Raw genomic sequence first — 19,045 nt, forward strand, 5'->3', positions numbered from 1 at the left:
AGGAGGTAGACCAAAGGTCCCTTTCCACGTGCCACAGGAATCCTGGGACTCCTATCAAGTTTCACGAGGAGTCAGGCATCGTCTCCTTTGGAGGCACTGATCTCCGCGTACCTCTGGAGTTTTCAAAGGATGTGAGGCCTCCTGTCGCGATGAGGTGGGGAACTAGGTCTTTCTCTGTGGTCTCCACAGGGGATTCAGACATCCTTTCGTCTTGGGAGATGCAAGACGAGCCTGCATTCAAGTCAGTGCAGGGATATCCGGCCTTATTTCGAGTCAGGGCATCGCGGTGTCCATTCCATTTGAGGCCGCAAACTCAGGGTCCCTCTCACATATATAGAGCTGAGAGAAGCCTCCTCTTGAGGTGCTTGTGGTAAGGTGGTATTCCTCTGGGGTTGAAGCCAGGGACTAACCTCTCATCTCGAGTTGATTTTTGGGCCACGGAGCTCTTTCTTGTTGCTACATTGACCTCAGGATCCCTCTAGCCTTGAAACAGTGTTCTTGGGGTTTCTCTGGAATGCCATCAAGGAAATCAAGGCTCCTTTCATATGTGATGTGCAACACGGAATTGCTCTGCACGCAGTGCAGGGGAACCGGGCCTCATCTCGCGGTGAGGGGGAAGTCTCATGGTTTTTCTCGAGTTGCGGCGGGAACCTGGGGTATATTCTGAGTTACGAGGGGGATGGCCATTCCACCCACGTGTTTGTTCAGCGACGTCAGGACTCCTGCATAGTTGTGAGGGACAACTCGGGATTCTCCTCGAGGCTTGGCAGGGCAATTGGGACGCCTCTCCAGCTGAGGCGGTAGACCAAGGGTCCCTTTCCACGGGCCACAGGAATCCTGGGACTCCTATCAAGTTTCACGAGGAGTCAGGCATCGTCTCCTTTGGAGGCACTGATCTCCGCGTACCTCTGGAGTTTTCAAAGGATGTGAGGCCTCCGGTCGCGATGAGGTGGGGAACTAGGTCTTTCTCTGTGGACTCCACAGGGGATTCAGACATCCTTTCATCTTGGTAGATGCAAGACGAGCCTGCATTAAAGTCACTGCAGGGATATCCGGCCTTTTTTCGAGTCAGGGCATCGCGGTGTCCATTCCACTTGAGGCCGCAAACTCAGGGTCGCTCTCACATACCTAGAGCTGAGAGAAGCCTCCTCTTGAGGTGCTTGTGGTAAGGTGGTATTCCTCTTGAGTTGAAGCCAGGGACTAACCTCCCATTTCGAGTTGATTTCTTGTCCACGGAGCTCTTTCATGTTGCTACAGTGACCTCAGGATCCCTCTAGCCTTGAAACAGTGTTCTTGGGGTTTCTCTGGAGTGCCATCAAGGAAATCAAGGCTCCTTTCATGTGTGATGTGCAACACGGAATTGCTCTGCACGCAGTGCAGGGGAATCGAGCCTCATCTCGTGGCGAGGGGGAAGTCTCATGGTTTTTCTCGAGTTGCGGCGGGAACCTGGGGTATATTCTGAGTTACGACGGGGATGGCCATTCCACCCACGTGTTTGTTCAGCGACGTCAGGACTCCTGCCTAGTTGCGAGGGACAACTCGGGATTCTCCTCGAGGCTTGGCAGGGCAATTGGGACGCCTCTCAAGCTGAGGCGGTAGACCAAGCGTCCCTTTCCACGAGCCACAGGAATCCTGGGAGTCCTATCAAGTTTCACGAGGAGTCAGGCATCGTCTCCTTTGGAGGCACTGATCTCCGCGTACCTCTGGAGTTTTCAAAGAATGTGAGGCCTCCGGTCGCGATGAGGTGGGGAACTAGGTCTTTCTCTGTGGACTCCACAGGGGATTCAGACATCCTTTCATCTTGGTAGATGCAAGACGAGCCTGCATTCAAGTCACTGCAGGGATATCCGGCCTTATTTCGAGTCAGGGCATCTCGGTGTCCATTCCACTTGAGGCCGCAAAATCAGGGTCCCTTTCACATACCTAGAGCTGAGAGAAGCCTCCTCTTGAGGTGCTTGTGGTAAAGTGGGATTCCTCTGGAGTCGAAGCCAGTTACTAACCATTCATCTTGAGTTGATTTTTGGTCCACGGAGCTCTTTCGTGTTGCTACAGTGACCTCAGGATCCCTCTAGCCTTGAAACAGTGTTCTTGGGGTGTCTCTGGAATGCCATCAAGGAAATCAAGGCTCCTTTCATGTGTGATGTGCAATACGGAATTGCTCTGCATGCAGTGCAGGGGAATCGGGCCTCATTTTGCGTCGAGGGGGTAGTATCATGGTTTTTCTCGAGTTGCGGCGGAAACCTGGGGTATATTCTCGAGTTACGACGGGGATGGCCCTTGCACACACGTGTTTCTTCAGCGACGTCAGGACTCCTGCATAGTTGGGAGGGACAACTCGGGATTCCCCTCGAGGCTTGGCAGGGCAATTGGGACGCCTCTCCAGCTGAGGCGGGAGACCAAGTGTCCCTTTCCACGTGCCACAGGAATCCTGGGACTCCTATCAAGTTTCACGAGGAGTCAGGCATCGTCTCCTTTGGAGGCACTGATCTCCGCGTACCTCTGGAGTTTTCAAAGGATGTGAGGCCTCCGGTCGCGATGAGGTGGGGAACTAGGTCTTTCTCTGTGGTCTCCACAGGGGATTCAGATATCCTTTCGTCTTTGGAGATGCAAGACGAGCCTGCATTCAAGTGACTGCAGGGATATCCGGCCTTATTTCGAGTCAGAGCATCGCGGTGTCCATTCCACTTGAGGCTGCAAACTCAGGGTCCCTCTCACATACCTCGAGCTGAGAGAAGCCTCCTCTTGAGGTGCTTGTGGTAAGGTGGTATTCCTCTGGAGTCGAAGCCAGGGACTAACCTCTCATCTCGAGTTGATTTTTGGTCCATGGAGCTCTTTCGTGTTGCTACAGTGACCTCAGGATCCCTCTAGCCTTGAAACAGTGTTCTTGGGGTTTCTCTGGAGTGCCATCAAGGAAATCAAGTCTCCTTTCATGTGTGATGTGCAACACGGAATTGCTCTGCACGCAGTGCAGGGGAATCGGGCCTCATCTCGCGGCGAGGGGGAAGTCTCATGGTTTTTCTCGAGTTGCGGCGGGAACCTTGGGTATATTCTCGAGTTACGACGGGGATGGCCCTTCCAAACACGTGTTTGTTCAGCGACGTCAGGACTCCTGCCTAGTTGGGAGGGACAACTCGAGATTCTCCTCGAGGCTTAGCAGGGCAATTGGGACGCCTCTCCAGCTGAGTCGGGAGACCAAGTGTCCCTTTCCACGTGCCACAGGAATCCTGGGACTCCTATCAAGTTTCATGAGGAGTCAGGCATCGTCTCCTTTGGAGGCACTGATCTCCGCGTACCTCTGGAGTTTTCACAGGATGTGAGGCCTTCGGTCGCGATGAGGTGGGGAACTAGGTCTTTCTCTGTGGTCTCCACAGGGGATTCAGACATCCTTTCGTCTTGGGAGATGCAAGACGAGCCTGCATTCAAGTCACTGCAGGGATATCCGGCCTTATTTCGAGTCAGGGCATCGCGGTGTCCATTCCACTTGAGGCCGCAAACTCAGGGTCCCTCTCACATACCTAGAGCTGAGAGAAGCCTTCTCTTGAGGTGCTTGTGGTAAGGTGGTAGTCCTCTGGAGTCGAAGCCAGGGACTAACCTCCCATCTCGAGTTGATTTCTGGTCCACGGAGCTCTTTCATGTTGCTACAGTGACCTCAGGATCCCTCTAGCCTTGAAACAGTGTTCTTCGGGTTTCTCTGGAGTGCCATCAAGGAAATCAAGGCTCCTTTCATGTGTGATGTGCAACACGGAATTGCTCTGCACGCAGTGCAGGGGAATCGGGCCTCATCTCGCGGCGAGGGGGAAGTCTCATGGTTTTTCTCGAGTTGCGGTGGGAACCTGGGATATATTCTCGAATTACGACGGGGATGGCCCTTCCAGCCACGTGTTTGTTCAGCGATGTCAGGACTCCTGCCTAGTTGCGAGGGACAACTCGGGATTCTCCTCGAGGCTTGGCAGGGCAATTGGGACGCCTCTCCATCTGAGGAGGTAGACCAAAGGTCCCTTTCCACGTGCCACAGGTATCCTGGGACTCCTATCAAGTTTCACGAGGAGTCAGGCATCGTCTCCTTTGGAGGCACTGATCTCCGCGTACCTCTGGAGTTTTCAAAGGATGTGAGGCCTCCTGTCGCGATGAGGTGGGGAACTAGGTCTTTCTCTGTGGTCTCCACAGGGGATTCAGACATCCTTTCGTCTTGGGAGATGCAAGACGAGCCTGCATTCAAGTCAGTGCAGGGATATCCGGCCTTATTTCGAGTCAGGGCATCGCGGTGTCCATTCCATTTGAGGCCGCAAACTCAGGGTCCCTCTCACATACATAGAGCTGAGAGAAGCCTCCTCTTGAGGTGCTTGTGGTAAGGTGGTATTCCTCTGGGGTTGAAGCCAGGGACTAACCTCTCATCTCGAGTTGATTTTTGGGCCACGGAGCTCTTTCTTGTTGCTACATTGACCTCAGGATCCCTCTAGCCTTGAAACAGTGTTCTTGGGGTTTCTCTGGAATGCCATCAAGGAAATCAAGGCTCCTTTCATATGTGATGTGCAACACGGAATTGCTGTGCACGCAGTGCAGGGGAACCAGGCCTCATCTCGCGGTGAGGGGGAAGTCTCATGGTTTTTCTCGAGTTGCGGCGGGAACCTGGGGTATATTCTGAGTTACGAGGGGGATGGCCATTCCACCCACGTGTTTGTTCAGCGACGTCAGGACTCCTGCATAGTTGTGAGGGACAACTCGGGATTCTCCTCGAGGCTTGGCAGGGCAATTGGGACGCCTCTCCAGCTGAGGCGGTAGACCAAGGGTCCCTTTCCACGGGCCACAGGAATCCTGGGACTCCTATCAAGTTTCACGAGGAGTCAGGCATCGTCTCCTTTGGAGGCACTGATCTCCGCGTACCTCTGGAGTTTTCAAAGGATGTGAGGCCTCCGGTCCCGATGAGGTGGGGAACTAGGTCTTTCTCTGTGGATTCCACAGGGGATTCAGACATCCTTTCATCTTGGTAGATGCAAGACGAGCCTGCATTAAAGTCACTGCAGGGATATCCGGCCTTTTTTCGAGTCAGGGCATCGCGGTGTCCATTCCACTTGAGGCCGCAAACTCAGGGTCGCTCTCACATACCTAGAGCTGAGAGAAGCCTCCTCTTGAGGTGCTTGTGGTAAGGTGGTATTCCTCTGGAGTTGAAGCCAGGGACTAACCTCCCATTTCGAGTTGATTTCTTGTCCACGGAGCTCTTTCATGTTGCTACAGTGACCTCAGGATCCCTCTAGCCTTGAAACAGTGTTCTTGGGGTTTCTCTGGAGTGCCATCAAGGAAATCAAGGCTCCTTTCATGTGTGATGTGCAACACGGAATTGCTCTGCACGCAGTGCAGGGGAATCGAGCCTCATCTCGTGGCGAGGGGGAAGTCTCATGGTTTTTCTCGAGTTGCGGCGGGAACCCGGGGTATATTCTGAGTTACGACGGGGATGGCCATTCCACCCACGTGTTTGTTCAGCGACGTCAGGACTCCTGCCTAGTTGCGAGGGACAACTCGGGATTCTCCTCGAGGCTTGGCAGGGCAATTGGGACGCCTCTCAAGCTGAGGCGGTAGACCAAGCATCCCTTTCCACGAGCCACAGGAATCCTGGGAGTCCTATCAAGTTTCACGAGGAGTCAGGCATCGTCTCCTTTGGAGGCACTGATCTCCGCGTACCTCTGGAGTTTTCAAAGAATGTGAGGCCTCCGGTCGCGATGAGGTGGGGAACTAGGTCTTTCTCTGTGGACTCCACAGGGGATTCAGACATCCTTTCATCTTGGTAGATGCAAGACGAGCCTGCATTCAAGTCACTGCAGGGATATCCGGCCTTATTTCGAGTCAGGGCATCTCGGTGTCCATTCCACTTGAGGCCGCAAAATCAGGGTCCCTCTCACATACCTAGAGCTGAGAGAAGCCTCCTCTTGAGGTGCTTGTGGTAAAGTGGGATTCCTCTGGAGTCGAAGCCAGTTACTAACCATTCATCTTGAGTTGATTTTTGGTCCACGGAGCTCTTTCGTGTTGCTACAGTGACCTCAGGATCCCTCTAGCCTTGAAACAGTGTTCTTGGGGTGTCTCTGGAATGCCATCAAGGAAATCAAGGCTCCTTTCATGTGTGATGTGCAATACGGAATTGCTCTGCATGCAGTGCAGGGGAATCGGGCCTCATTTTGCGTCGAGGGGGAAGTATCATGGTTTTTCTCGAGTTGCGGCGGAAACCTGGGGTATATTCTCGAGTTACGACGGGGATGGCCCTTGCACACACGTGTTTCTTCAGCGACGTCAGGACTCCTGCATAGTTGGGAGGGACAACTCGGGATTCCCCTCGAGGCTTGGCAGGGCAATTGGGACGCCTCTCCAGCTGAGGCGGGAGACCAAGTGTCCCTTTCCACGTGCCACAGGAATCCTGGGACTCCTATCAAGTTTCACGAGGAGTCAGGCATCGTCTCCTTTGGAGGCACTGATCTCCGCGTACCTCTGGAGTTTTCAAAGGATGTGAGGCCTCCGGTCCCGATGAGGTGGGGAACTAGGTCTTTCTCTGTGGTCTCCACAGGGGATTCAGATATCCTTTCGTCTTTGGAGATGCAAGACGAGCCTGCATTCAAGTGACTGCAGGGATATCCGGCCTTATTTCGAGTCAGAGCATCGCGGTGTCCATTCCACTTGAGGCCGCAAACTCAGGGTCCCTCTCACATACCTCGAGCTGAGAGAAGCCTCCTCTTGAGGTGCTTGTGGTAAGGTGGTATTCCTCTGGAGTCGAAGCCAGGGACTAACCTCTCATCTCGAGTTGATTTTTGGTCCATGGAGCTCTTTCGTGTTGCTACAGTGACCTCAGGATCCCTCTAGCCTTGAAACAGTGTTCTTGGGGTTTCTCTGGAGTGCCATCAAGGAAATCAAGTCTCCTTTCATGTGTGATGTGCAACACGGAATTGCTCTGCACGCAGTGCAGGGGAATCGGGCCTCATCTCGCGGCGAGGGGGAAGTCTCATGGTTTTTCTCGAGTTGCGGTGGGAACCTGGGATATATTCTCGAATTACGATGGGGATGGCCCTTCCAGCCACGTGTTTGTTCAGCGACGTCAGGACTCCTGCCTAGTTGCGAGGGACAGCTCGTGATTCTGCTCGAGGCTTGGCAGGGCAATTGGGACGCCTCTCCAGCTGAGGCGGGAGACCAAGGGTCCCTTTCCACGTACCACAGGAATCCTGGGACTCCTATCATGTTTCAGAGGAGTCAGGCATCGTCTCCTTTGGAGGCTCTGATCTCCGCCTACCACTGGAGTTTTCAAAGGATGAGAGGCCTCCGGTCGCGATGAGGTGGGGAACTAGGTCTTTCTCTGTGGTCTCCACAGGGGATTCAGACATCCTTTCGTCTTGGGAGATGCAAGACGAGCCTGCATTCAAGTCACTGCCGGGATATCCGGGCTTATTTCGCGTCAGGGCATCGCGGTGTCCATTCAACTTGAGGCCGCAAACTCAGGGTCCCTCTCACATACCTAGAGCTGAGAGAAGCCTCCTCTTGAGGTGCTTGTGGTAAGGTGGTATTCCTCTGGAGTCAAAGTCAGGGACTAACCTCTCATCTCGAGTTGATTCTTGGTCCACGGAGCTCTTTCGTGTTGCTACAGTAACCTCAGGATCCCTCTAGCCTTGAAACAGTGTTCTTGGGGTGTCTCTGGAATGCCATCAAGGAAATCAAGGCTCCTTTCATGTGTGATGTGCAATACGGAATTGCTCTGCATGCAGTGCAGGGGAATCGGGCCTCATTTTGCGTCGAGGGGGAAGTATCATGGTTTTTCTCGAGTTGCGGCGGAAACCTGGGGTATATTCTCGAGTTACGACGGGGATGGCCCTTGCACACACGTGTTTCTTCAGCGACGTCAGGACTCCTGCATAGTTGGGAGGGACAACTCGGGATTCCCCTCGAGGCTTGGCAGGGCAATTGGGACGCCTCTCCAGCTGAGGCGGGAGACCAAGTGTCCCTTTCCACGTGCCACAGGAATCCTGGGACTCCTATCAAGTTTCACGAGGAGTCAGGCATCGTCTCCTTTGGAGGCACTGATCTCCGCGTACCTCTGGAGTTTTCAAAGGATGTGAGGCCTCCGGTCGCGATGAGGTGGGGAACTAGGTCTTTCTCTGTGGTCTCCACAGGGGATTCAGATATCCTTTCGTCTTTGGAGATGCAAGACGAGCCTGCATTCAAGTGACTGCAGGGATATCCGGCCTTATTTCGAGTCAGAGCATCGCGGTGTCCATTCCACTTGAGGCCGCAAATTCAGGGTCCCTCTCACATACCTCGAGCTGAGAGAAGCCTCCTCTTGAGGTGCTTGTGGTAAGGTGGTATTCCTCTGGAGTCGAAGCCAGGGACTAACCTCTCATCTCGAGTTGATTTTTGGTCCATGGAGTTCTTTCGTGTTGCTACAGTGACCTCAGGATCCCTCTAGCCTTGAAACAGTGTTCTTGGGGTTTCTCTGGAGTGCCATCAAGGAAATCAAGTCTCCTTTCATGTGTGATGTGCAACACGGAATTGCTCTGCACGCAGTGCAGGGGAATCGGGCCTCATCTCGCGGCGAGGGGGAAGTCTCATGGTTTTTCTCGAGTTGCGGTGGGAACCTGGGATATATTCTCGAATTACGACGGGGATGGCCCTTCCAGCCACGTGTTTGTTCAGCGACGTCAGGACTCCTGCCTAGTTGCGAGGGACAGCTCGTGATTCTCCTCGAGGCTTGGCAGGGCAATTGGGACGCCTCTCCAGCTGAGGCGGGAGACCAAGGGTCCCTTTCCACGTGCCACAGGAATCCTGGGACTCCTTTCAAGTTTCACGAGGAGTCAGGCATCGTCTCCTTTGGAGGCACTGATCTCCGCATACCTCTGGAGTTTTCAAAGGATGTGAGGCCTCCGGTCGCAATGAGTTGGGGAACTAGGTCTTTCTCTGTGGTCTCCACAGGAGATTCAGACATCCTTTCGTCTTGGGAGATGCAAGACGAGCCTGCATTCAAGTCACTGCAGGGATATCCAGCCTTATTTCGCGTCAGGATATCACAGTGTCCATTCCACTTGAGGCCGCAAACTCAGGGTCCCTCTCACATACCTAGAGCTGAGAGAAGCCTCCTCTTGAGGTGCTTGTGGTAAGGTGATATTCCTCTGGAGTCGAAGCCATGGACTAACCTCTCATGTCGAGTTGATTTTTGGTCCACGGAGCTCTTTCGTGTTGCTACAGTAACCTCAGGATCCCTCTAGCCTTGAAACAGTGTTCTTGGGGTTTCTCTGGAGTGCCATCAAGGAAATCAAGGCTCCTTTCATGTTTGATGTGCAACACGGAATTGCTCTGCATGCAGTGAAGGAGAATCGAGCCTCATCTTGCGGCGAGGGGGAAGTCTCATGGTTTTTCTCCAGTTGCGGCGGGGCCCTGGGGTATATTGTCGAGTTTGACGGGGATGGGCCTTCCAGCCACGTGTTTGTTCAGCGACTTCAGGACTCCTGCTTGTTGCGAGGGACAACTCGGGATTCTCCTCGAGGCTTGGCAGGACAATTGGGACGCCTCTCCAGCTGAGGCGGGAGACCAAGGGTCCCTTTCCATGTGCCACAGGAATCATGGGACTCCTATCAAGTTTCATGAGGAGTCAGGCATCGTCTCCTTTGGAGGCACTGATCTCCGCGTACCTCTGGAGTTTTCAAAGGATGTGAGGCCTCCGGTCATGATGAGGTGGGGAACTAGGTCTTTCTCTGTGGTCTCCACAGGGGATTCAGACATCCTTTCGTCTTGGGAGATGCAAGACGAGCCTGCATTCAAGTCACTGCAGGGATATCCGGCCTTATTTCAAGTCAGGGCATCGCGGTGTCCATTCCACTTGAGGCCGCAAACGCAGGGTCCCTCTCACATACCTAGAGCTGAGAGAAGCCTCCTTTTGAGGTGCTTGTGGTAACGTGGTATTCCTCTGGAGTCGAAGCCAGGGACTAACCTCTCATCTCGAGTTGATTTTTGGTCCACGGAGCTCTTTCGTGTTGCTACAGTGATCTCAGGATCCCTCTAGCCTTGAAACAGTGTTCTTGGGGTTTCTCTGGAGTGCCATCAAGGAAATCAAGGCTCCTTTCATGTGTGATGTGCGACACTGAATTGCTCTGCACGCAGTGCAGGGGAATCGGGCCTCTTCTCACGGTGAGGGGGAAGTTTCATGGTTTTTCTCGAGTTGCGGCGGGAACCTGGGGTATATTCTCGAGTTACGACGGGGATGGCCCTTGCACACACGTGTTTCTTCAGCGACGTCAGGACTCCTGCATAGTTGGGAGGGACAACTCGGGATTCCCCTCGAGGCTTGGCAGGGCAATTGGGACGCCTCTCCAGCTGAGGCGGGAGACCAAGTGTCCCTTTCCACGTGCCACAGGAATCCTGGGACTCCTATCAAGTTTCACGAGGAGTCAGGCATCGTCTCCTTTGGAGGCACTGATCTCCGCGTACCTCTGGAGTTTTCAAAGGATGTGAGGCCTCCGGTCGCGATGAGGTGGGGAACTAGGTCTTTCTCTGTGGTCTCCACAGGGGATTCAGATATCCTTTCGTCTTTGGAGATGCAAGACGAGCCTGCATTCAAGTGACTGCAGGGATATCCGGCCTTATTTCGAGTCAGGGCATCGCGGTGTCCATTCCACTTGAGGCCGCAAACTCAGGGTCCCTCTCACATACTTAGAGCTGAGAGAAGCCTACTCTTGAGGTGCTTGTGGTAAGGTGGTATTCCTCTGGAGTCGAAGCCAGGGACTAACCCCTCATCTCGAGTTGATTTTTTGTCCACGGAGCTCTTTCGTGTTGCTAGAGTGACCTCAGGATCCCTCTAGCCTTGAAACAGTGTTCTTGGGGTTTCTCTGGAGTGCCATCAAGGAAATCAAGGCTCCTTTCATGTGTGATGTGCAACACGGAATTGCTCTGCACGCAGTGCAGGGGAATCGGGCCTCATTTTGCTGCGAGGGGGAAGTCTCATGGTTTTTCTCGAGTTGCGGCGGGAACCTGGGGTATATTCTCGAGTTACGACGGGGATGGCCCTTCCACCCACGTGTTTTTTCGGCGACGTCAGGACTCCTGCCTAGTTGTGAGGGACAATTCGGGATTCTCCTCGAGGCTTGGCAGGGCAATTGGGACGCCTCTCCAGCTGAGGCGGGAGACCAAGGGTTCCTTTCCACGTGCCACAGGAATCCTGGGACTCCTATCAAGTTTCACGAGGAGTCAGGGATCGTCTCCTTTGGAGGCACTGATTTCCGTGTACCTCTGAAGTTTTCAAAGGATATGAGGCCTCTGGTCGCGATGAGGTGGGGAACTAGGTCTTTCTCTGTGGTCTCCACAGGAGATTCAGACATCCTTTCATCTTGGGAGATGCAAGACAAGCCTGCATTCAAGTCACTGCCGGGATATCCGGGCTTATTTCGCGTCAGGGCATCGCGGTGTCCATTCAACTTGAGGCCGCAAACTCAGGGTCCCTCTCACATACCTAGAGCTGAGAGAAGCCTCCTCTTGAGGTGCTTGTGGTAAGGTGGTATTCCTCTGGAGTCAAAGTCAGGGACTAACCTCTCATCTCGAGTTGATTCTTGGTCCACGGAGCTCTTTCGTGTTGCTACAGTAACCTCAGGATCCCTCTAGCCTTGAAACAGTGTTCTTGGGGTGTCTCTGGAATGCCATCAAGGAAATCAAGGCTCCTTTCATGTGTGATGTGCAATACGGAATTGCTCTGCATGCAGTGCAGGGGAATCGGGCCTCATTTTGCGTCGAGGGGGAAGTATCATGGTTTTTCTCGAGTTGCGGCGGAAACCTGGGGTATATTCTCGAGTTACGACGGGGATGGCCCTTGCACACACGTGTTTCTTCAGCGACGTCAGGACTCCTGCATAGTTGGGAGGGACAACTCGGGATTCCCCTCGAGGCTTGGCAGGGCAATTGGGACGCCTCTCCAGCTGAGGCGGGAGACCAAGTGTCCCTTTCCACGTGCCACAGGAATCCTGGGACTCCTATCAAGTTTCACGAGGAGTCAGGCATCGTCTCCTTTGGAGGCACTGATCTCCGCGTACCTCTGGAGTTTTCAAAGGATGTGAGGCCTCCGGTCGCGATGAGGTGGGGAACTAGGTCTTTCTCTGTGGTCTCCACAGGGGATTCAGATATCCTTTCGTCTTTGGAGATGCAAGACGAGCCTGCATTCAAGTGACTGCAGGGATATCCGGCCTTATTTCGAGTCAGAGCATCGCGGTGTCCATTCCACTTGAGGCCGCAAATTCAGGGTCCCTCTCACATACCTCGAGCTGAGAGAAGCCTCCTCTTGAGGTGCTTGTGGTAAGGTGGTATTCCTCTGGAGTCGAAGCCAGGGACTAACCTCTCATCTCGAGTTGATTTTTGGTCCATGGAGCTCTTTCGTGTTGCTACAGTGACCTCAGGATCCCTCTAGCCTTGAAACAGTGTTCTTGGGGTTTCTCTGGAGTGCCATCAAGGAAATCAAGTCTCCTTTCATGTGTGATGTGCAACACGGAATTGCTCTGCACGCAGTGCAGGGGAATCGGGCCTCATCTCGCGGCGAGGGGGAAGTCTCATGGTTTTTCTCGAGTTGCGGTGGGAACCTGGGATATATTCTCGAATTACGACGGGGATGGCCCTTCCAGCCACGAGTTTGTTCAGCGACGTCAGGACTCCTGCCTAGTTGCGAGGGACAGCTCGTGATTCTCCTCGAGGCTTGGCAGGGCAATTGGGACGCCTCTCCAGCTGAGGCGGGAGACCAAGGGTCCCTTTCCACGTGCCACAGGAATCCTGGGACTCCTTTCAAGTTTCACGAGGAGTCAGGCATCGTCTCCTTTGGAGGCACTGATGTCCGCATACCTCTGGAGTTTTCAAAGGATGTGAGGCCTCCGGTCGCAATGAGTTGGGGAACTAGGTCTTTCTCTGTGGTCTCCACAGGAGATTCAGACATCCTTTCGTCTTGGGAGATGCAAGACGAGCCTGCATTCAAGTCACTGCAGGGATATCCAGCCTTATTTCGCGTCAGGATATCACAGTGTCCATTCCACTTGAGGCCGCAAACTCAGGGTCCCTCTCACATACCTAGAGCTGAGAGAAGCCTCCTCTTGAGGTGCTTGTGGTAAGGTGATATTCCTCTGGAGTCGAAGCCATGGACTAACCTCTCATGTCGAGTTGATTTTTGGTCCACGGAGCTCTTTCGTGTTGCTACAGTAACCTCAGGATCCCTCTAGCCTTGAAACAGTGTTCTTGGGGTTTCTCTGGAGTGCCATCAAGGAAATCAAGGCTCCTTTCATGTTTGATGTGCAACACGGAATTGCTCTGCATGCAGTGAAGGAGAATCGAGCCTCATCTTGCGGCGAGGGGGAAGTCTCATGGTTTTTCTCCAGTTGCGGCGGGGCCCTGGGGTATATTGTCGAGTTATGACGGGGATGGGCCTTCCAGCCACGTGTTTGTTCAGCGACTTCAGGACTCCTGCTTGTTGCGAGGGACAACTCGGGATTCTCCTCGAGGCTTGGCAGGACAATTGGGACGGCACTCCAGCTGAGGCGGGAGACCAAGGGTCCCTTTCCATGTGCCACAGGAATCATGGGACTCCTATCAAGTTTCATGAGGAGTCAGGCATCGTCTCCTTTGGAGGCACTGATCTCCGCGTACCTCTGGAGTTTTCAAAGGATGTGAGGCCTCCGGTCATGATGAGGTGGGGAACTAGGTCTTTCTCTGTGGTCTCCACAGGGGATTCAGACATCCTTTCGTCTTGGGAGATGCAAGACGAGCCTGCATTCAAGTCACTGCAGGGATATCCGGCCTTATTTCAAGTCAGGGCATCGCGGTGTCCATTCCACTTGAGGCCGCAAACTCAGGGTCCCTCTCACATACCTAGAGCTGAGAGAAGCCTCCTTTTGAGGTGCTTGTGGTAACGTGGTATTCCTCTGGAGTCGAAGAAAGGGACTAACCTCTCATCTCGAGTTGATTTTTGGTCCACGGAGCTCTTTCGTGTTGCTACAGTGATCTCAGGATCCCTCTAGCCTTGAAACAGTGTTCTTGGGGTTTCTCTGGAGTGCCATCAAGGAAATCAAGGCTCCTTTCATGTGTGATGTGCGACACTGAATTGCTCTGCACGCAGTGCAGGGGAATCGGGCCTCTTCTCACGGTGAGGGGGAAGTTTCATGGTTTTTCTCGAGTTGCGGCGGGAACCTGGGGTATATTCTCGAGTTACGACGGGGATGGCCCTTCCACCCACGTGTTTGTTCAGCGACGTCAGGACTCCTGCCTAGTTGCGAGGGACAACTCGGGATTCTCCTTGAGGCTTGGCAGGGGAATTGGGACGCCTCTCCAGCTGAGGTTGGAGACCAAGGGTCCCTTTCCACGTGCCACAGGAATCCTGGGACTCCTATCAAGTTTCACGAGGAGTCAGGCATCGTCTCCTTTGGAGGCACTGATCTCCGCGTACCTCTGGAGTTTTCATAGGATGTGAGGCCTCCGGTCGCGATGAGGTGGGGAACTAGGTCTTTCTCTGTGGTCTCCACAGGGGATTCAGACATCCTTTCGTCTTGGGAGATGCAAGACGAGCCTGCATTCAAGTCATTGCAGGGATATCCGGCCTTATTTCGAGTCAGGGCATCGCGGTGTCCATTCCACTTGAGGCCGCAAACTCAGGGTCCCTCTCACATACTTAGAGCTGAGAGAAGCCTACTCTTGAGGTGCTTGTGGTAAGGTGGTATTCCTCTGGAGTCGAAGCCAGGGACTAACCCCTCATCTCGAGTTGATTTTTTGTCCACGGAGCTCTTTCGTGTTGCTAGAGTGACCTCAGGATCCCTCTAGCCTTGAAACAGTGTTCTTGGGGTTTCTCTGGAGTGCCATCAAGGAAATCAAGGCTCCTTTCATGTGTGATGTGCAACACGGAATTGCTCTGCACGCAGTGCAGGGGAATCGGGCCTCATTTTGCTGCGAGGGGGAAGTCTCATGGTTTTTCTCGAGTTGCGGCGGGAACCTGGGGTATATTCTCGAGTTACGACGGGGATGGCCCTTCCACCCACGTGTTTTTTCGGCGACGTCAGGACTCCTGCCTAGTTGTGAGGGACAATTCGGGATTCTCCTCGAGGCTTGGCAGGGCAATTGGGACGCCTCTCCAGCTGAGGCGGGAGACCAAGGGTTCCTTTCCACGTGCCACAGGAATCCTGGGACTCCTATCAAGTTTCACGAGGAGTCAGGGATCGTCTCCTTTGGAGGCACTGATTTCCGTGTACCTCTGAAGTTTTCAAAGGATATGAGGCCTCTGGTCGCGATGAGGTGGGGAACTAGGTCTTTCTCTGTGGTCTCCACAGGAGATTCAGACATCCTTTCATCTTGGGAGATGCAAGACAAGCCTGCATTCAAGTCACTGCCGGGATATCCGGGCTTATTTCGCGTCAGGGCATCGCGGTGTCCATTCAACTTGAGGCCGCAAACTCAGGGTCCCTCTCACATACCTAGAGCTGAGAGAAGCCTCCTCTTGAGGTGCTTGTGGTAAGGTGGTATTCCTCTGGAGTCAAAGTCAGGGACTAACCTCTCATCTCGAGTTGATTCTTGGTCCACGGAGCTCTTTCGTGTTGCTACAGTAACCTCAGGATCCCTCTAGCCTTGAAACAGTGTTCTTGGGGTGTCTCTGGAATGCCATCAAGGAAATCAAGGCTCCTTTCATGTGTGATGTGCAATACGGAATTGCTCTGCATGCAGTGCAGGGGAATCGGGCCTCATTTTGCGTCGAGGGGGAAGTATCATGGTTTTTCTCGAGTTGCGGCGGAAACCTGGGGTATATTCTCGAGTTACGACGGGGATGGCCCTTGCTCACACGTGTTTCTTCAGCGACGTCAGGACTCCTGCATAGTTGGGAGGGACAACTCGGGATTCCCCTCGAGGCTTGGCAGGGCAATTGGGACGCCTCTCCAGCTGAGGCGGGAGACCAAGTGTCCCTTTCCACGTGCCACAGGAATCCTGGGACTCCTATCAAGTTTCACGAGGAGTCAGGCATCGTCTCCTTTGGAGGCACTGATCTCCGCGTACCTCTGGAGTTTTCAAAGGATGTGAGGCCTCCGGTCGCGATGAGGTGGGGAACTAGGTCTTTCTCTGTGGTCTCCACAGGGGATTCAGATATCCTTTCGTCTTTGGAGATGCAAGACGAGCCTGCATTCAAGTGACTGCAGGGATATCCGGCCTTATTTCGAGTCAGGGCATCGCGGTGTCCATTCCACTTGAGGCCGCAAATTCAGGGTCCCTCTCACATACCTCGAGCTGAGAGAAGCCTCCTCTTGAGGTGCTTGTGGTAAGGTGGTATTCCTCTGGAGTCGAAGCCAGGGACTAACCTCTCATCTCGAGTTGATTTTTGGTCCATGGAGCTCTTTCGTGTTGCTACAGTGACCTCAGGATCCCTCTAGCCTTGAAACAGTGTTCTTGGGGTTTCTCTGGAGTGCCATCAAGGAAATCAAGTCTCCTTTCATGTGTGATGTGCAACACGGAATTGCTCTGCACGCAGTGCAGGGGAATCGGGCCTCATCTCGCGGCGAGGGGGAAGTCTCATGGTTTTTCTCGAGTTGCGGTGGGAACCTGGGATATATTCTCGAATTACGACGGGGATGGCCCTTCCAGCCACGAGTTTGTTCAGCGACGTCAGGACTCCTGCCTAGTTGCGAGGGACAGCTCGTGATTCTCCTCGAGGCTTGGCAGGGCAATTGGGACGCCTCTCCAGCTGAGGCGGGAGACCAAGGGTCCCTTTCCACGTGCCACAGGAATCCTGGGACTCCTTTCAAGTTTCACGAGGAGTCAGGCATCGTCTCCTTTGGAGGCACTGATGTCCGCATACCTATGGAGTTTTCAAAGGATGTGAGGCCTCCGGTCGCAATGAGTTGGGGAACTAGGTCTTTCTCTGTGGTCTCCACAGGAGATTCAGACATCCTTTCGTCTTGGGAGATGCAAGACGAGCCTGCATTCAAGTCACTGCAGGGATATCCAGCCTTATTTCGCGTCAGGATATCACAGTGTCCATTCCACTTGAGGCCGCAAACTCAGGGTCCCTCTCACATACCTAGAGCTGAGAGAAGCCTCCTCTTGAGGTGCTTGTGGTAAGGTGATATTCCTCTGGAGTCGAAGCCATGGACTAACCTCTCATGTCGAGTTGATTTTTGGTCCACGGAGCTCTTTCGTGTTGCTACAGTAACCTCAGGATCCCTCTAGCCTTGAAACAGTGTTCTTGGGGTTTCTCTGGAGTGCCATCAAGGAAATCAAGGCTCCTTTCATGTTTGATGTGCAACACGGAATTGCTCTGCATGCAGTGAAGGAGAATCGAGCCTCATCTTGCGGCGAGGGGGAAGTCTCATGGTTTTTCTCCAGTTGCGGCGGGGCCCTGGGGTATATTGTCGAGTTATGACGGGGATGGGCCTTCCAGCCACGTGTTTGTTCAGCGACTTCAGGACTCCTGCTTGTTGCGAGGGACAACTCGGGATTCTCCTCGAGGCTTGGCAGGACAATTGGGACGGCACTCCAGCTGAGGCGGGAGACCAAGGGTCCCTTTCCATGTGCCACAGGAATCATGGGACTCCTATCAAGTTTCATGAGGAGTCAGGCATCGTCTCCTTTGGAGGCACTGATCTCCGCGTACCTCTGGAGTTTTCAAAGGATGTGAGGCCTCCGGTCATGATGAGGTGGGGAACTAGGTCTTTCTCTGTGGTCTCCACAGGGGATTCAGACATCCTTTCGTCTTGGGAGATGCAAGACGAGCCTGCATTCAAGTCACTGCAGGGATATCCGGCCTTATTTCAAGTCAGGGCATCGCGGTGTCCATTCCACTTGAGGCCGCAAACTCAGGGTCCCTCTCACATACCTAGAGCTGAGAGAAGCCTCCTTTTGAGGTGCTTGTGGTAACGTGGTATTCCTCTGGAGTCGAAGAAAGGGACTAACCTCTCATCTCGAGTTGATTTTTGGTCCACGGAGCTCTTTCGTGTTGCTACAGTGATCTCAGGATCCCTCTAGCCTTGAAACAGTGTTCTTGGGGTTTCTCTGGAGTGCCATCAAGGAAATCAAGGCTCCTTTCATGTGTGATGTGCGACACTGAATTGCTCTGCACGCAGTGCAGGGGAATCGGGCCTCTTCTCACGGTGAGGGGGAAGTTTCATGGTTTTTCTCGAGTTGCGGCGGGAACCTGGGGTATATTCTCGAGTTACGACGGGGATGGCCCTTCCACCCACGTGTTTGTTCAGCGACGTCAGGACTCCTGCCTAGTTGCGAGGGACAACTCGGGATTCTCCTTGAGGCTTGGCAGGGGAATTGGGACGCCTCTCCAGCTGAGGTTGGAGACCAAGGGTCCCTTTCCACGTGCCACAGGAATCCTGGGACTCCTATCAAGTTTCACGAGGAGTCAGGCATCGTCTCCTTTGGAGGCACTGATCTCCGCGTACCTCTGGAGTTTTCATAGGATGTGAGGCCTCCGGTCGCGATGAGGTGGGGAACTAGGTCTTTCTCTGTGGTCTCCACAGGGGATTCAGACATCCTTTCGTCTTGGGAGATGCAAGACGAGCCTGCATTCAAGTCACTGCAGGGATATCCGGCCTTATTTCGAGTCAGGGCATCGCGGTGTCCATTCCACTTGAGGCCGCAAACTCAGGGTCCCTCTCACATACTTAGAGCTGAGAGAAGCCTCCTCTTGAGGTGCTTGTGGTAAGGTGGTATTCCTCTGGAGTCGAAGCCAGGGACTAACCCCTCATCTCGAGTTGATTTTTGGTCCACGGAGTTCTTTCGTGTTGCTAGAGTGACCTCAGGATCCCTCTAGCCTTGAAACAGTGTTCTTGGGGTTTCTCTGGAGTGCCATCAAGGAAATCAAGGCTCCTTTCATGTGTGATGTGCAACACGGAATTGCTCTGCACGCAGTGCAGGGGAATCGGGCCTCATTTTGCTGCGAGGGGGAAGTCTCATGGTTTTTCTCGAGTTGCGGCGGGAACCTGGGGTATATTCTCGAGTTACGATGGGGATGGCCCTTCCAACCACGTGTTTGTTCAGCGACGGCAGGACTCCTGCCTAGTTGCGAGGGAAAACT

This window comes from Cervus elaphus, chromosome 27 (genome assembly GCF_910594005.1).
Source record: "Cervus elaphus chromosome 27, mCerEla1.1, whole genome shotgun sequence".
Taxonomy (NCBI): Eukaryota; Metazoa; Chordata; class Mammalia; order Artiodactyla; family Cervidae; genus Cervus; species Cervus elaphus.